Genomic DNA, 2,968 nt, shown 5'->3' with positions numbered 1-2,968 from the left:
AACAGTCATGCTAGCTGGAGCACTACAGGACAAAACAGGACAACTGGCCATACGGTTAACTCGCGACTGGAACTCGCGACTTAGTCAAGCCGCGAGGTCAAGCCGCGAGCCACCCTTGTTTTGGAAAAACCTGACGTTTCGCATTCCTCTTCACTCCAGTATAAATACCCTTTTAACCCACGATTGAAAGAGAGCTTCCAGAGAGAATTTTGAGAGAGAAACCCTAAAGAAAAACAAGATTGTTTCATACACAATCCCTACCTTAGAGTCTCATCAAAATCCCTCACTCTCTTCCTCTCCATTGTCAAAACCTTGAGAGGCATTATACCAAACCTGGTTCTCACCATTATCATCTCTGTGAGACAGTCGTTTGGAGTTCTGGGAAGCAGTTAGGAAGGAGCCAATCTTCATTGGTTGATGCTACGGTGTAGTAGCGGAATCCGGGAAGCTAGAAAAGAAAAAGGTTTGGCGCAACCTCGTTGGAGCAAGAAGCTTGGAGGGCTTAGGTGCACTGGGTAGATTAGGCTTGGAGGGTCTATTGCTGTCCTTGTATCCCAACTGTATTTTCTAGTGGATTGATTACCGCTTGGAGGGCGGCGGAGAGGTTTTTCACCGAGGTCTTCGGTTTCCTCTTCGATAACACATCGGGTGTTATCTTTGTGTTTGCATCTTCCTTCCTCTCTATCTCTGCCTTTACATTATCTGCTGTGGTTTATTTTGTTATGGCTTAGATAGTTGTTTAACCAATTTCATATTATAGCATATGTTAAGTTTCCGCACACTTGTTGTTTGACATATTGCTTGTGTTGGTTTAGTTAATTTTTAGGGGGTCTAAACGTTCAAAAGTGTTTTGGTACACGTTTTTGAACTTTCACTTACCTTCTGCCCTGAAAAAATGCAGTTCTTTAAAAGTTATAGATTTGGGAGACAACAACAGATTCTCCAGAAAAGTACCTGCATGGATTGGGGAAGGCCTGCCAAAGTTGATCGTTCTAATCCTACGTTCCAATAAGTTTGATGGAAGCATACCGTTGAATCTATGCTGGTTGACACATCTACAAACCTTGGACCTATCTTTAAATGACATATCTGGAACTATACCATTCTGCCTAAACAATTTCACGACCATGGCTCAGAAAGTGTACTATCGTGATATGATTTTTGGACTTGGTTATTTTTTAGATGTTGGAAATTCCACATCTCAAGTAGGATATTTTAATAGTGCCACAGTTGTATTGAAAGGAAGGAAGGATGAGTATGGCAAAAATCTTGGACTATTAATAATGATTAACCTTTCAGGCAACAAACTGATTGGTAAACTTCCAATTGAGATCTCGAGTCTTTTGGAGTTGGTTACATTGAACGTATCCGGAAACAACTTAATTGGAGAGATCCCCCATTTGATCGGTAAGTTGAAGAAGCTAGAAACACTTCATTTGTCAAGGAATCAGTTCTCAGGTGAAATCCCATTGAGCATGTCAAGAGTTAAGCTTTTTGAACCACCTAGACCTATCATACAACCATTTGTCTGGAAAAATTCCTTCAAGCACTCAACTACAAAGCTTTGAAGCTTCTGATTTTGCTGGAAACCCAGCACTTTGTGGGCTTCCACTTTCACAGAAGTGTTGGCCCGGTGAACAAACACCAAACCAAGGTGGAGACGGTGAAGAATATAGAGATGAGTTCTGGAAATGGTTTTATGGTGCAGCAGGATTTGGATTTGTGGTAGGTTTTTTGGGTGTTTGCGGTTCTTTGTTGCTAAAGAATTCATGGAGACATGCCTATTTCTTGTCATTGGAGAACATGAAGGATTGCCTCTACGTAACACAATGGCTGTGCACATGGCAAGACTGTGTAGGACGTTTCAAAGGCCCGGATGAGCACTTCGTCTATGGTATGACGTGTGTTTGAAAATTTTTTTTTCTCACCATTTTTTGATTATGACTCTCATGCTAAGATTCAAGAAGCACCAATTACTGATTCTTTTCTTATTTGAAATTGCATGATCAGGTTGCATAGCTGTGCTGAAGGGTATAAGCTTAACATGCATGGTAATTTTCACTTCGCTTGAAGTAGTTCTATATCTATCATATTGAATCTGGGCTCATAGCTTTCTCTTTCCCTGTTGCTTAGATCAGGAGTTGCATGTTGCTTCTGCTGCTCACGCAAATAAAAGTGTCGGGAGCCGTTTGTAACATTTGCGTGGGTGTGCCTTGTGTGTTTATAGGCTTTGTTTTATCCACTATGTTTTCAATAATGCAACTCAATTTGCAAAAAAATCATGTGTAATTTGAATTTAGTTAATGTTTTGAGTGTTACCATCTTGAGCTATTTGTACTATTAACTTTGTTGTGGTTATTTGTGGCTCCTCTCTTAGAGGCATTTAGACATTGTTGAATGGTGCTAATAACATGTCTATTGTTATTGAATACTGAGTGCAACTTGTTACATTACAGCTTCTCACACTAGCTAACTCCTTCAACATGAAACAGTGACAGAAAGGGGAATTCGTTTTAAGGGAGCCAAAGCGTAAAACCAATATATATATATATATATATATATATATATATCATTCAAAAATAAGAAATACACTTAAATTAAAATCTAATCTATATATACATAAAAATAAAACTAGTAAAACTATTCTATATCTGATTTTTTTTTTTTTTTTTGGTTGCTAAAAGTGGACTAAAATATACATATACTTTAAAAAAAAAAATGAAAAAAGAAGTTTTACAAAGTTGTACATAAATAAAACAAATAAAACATAAATGAAAAACTATTGACAAACTATTTGTAAGTATTCACTAAATAAAAATAAATAAAAGATATTAAATAGCTGCTTTTTAATATATTTCAACTTAATCACTTACAAATAATCCTTTAGGTGGAGTTAGACAATATGGTAGCATCCAAATTCTAAAGCCCCAAATAAGCTAATCACCAAAAATGCCCATACATTCCCTAA

At 37.4% G+C, this 2,968-nt stretch overlaps 1 pseudogene; it reads left to right on the top strand.

The window, feature by feature from the left end:
- Window positions 1-976: 976 nt before the first annotated feature.
- LOC126700239 (receptor-like protein EIX2) lies at window positions 977-2,429 on the top strand (annotated as a pseudogene).
- The last annotated feature ends 539 nt before the right edge of the window (window positions 2,430-2,968 follow it).

Source organism: Quercus robur, chromosome 9 (genome assembly GCF_932294415.1).
Source record: "Quercus robur chromosome 9, dhQueRobu3.1, whole genome shotgun sequence".
Classification (NCBI taxonomy): domain Eukaryota; kingdom Viridiplantae; phylum Streptophyta; class Magnoliopsida; order Fagales; family Fagaceae; genus Quercus; species Quercus robur.
The sequence above is the reverse complement of the archived record's forward strand: the minus strand, read 5'-3'. Positions and strand labels throughout refer to the sequence as shown.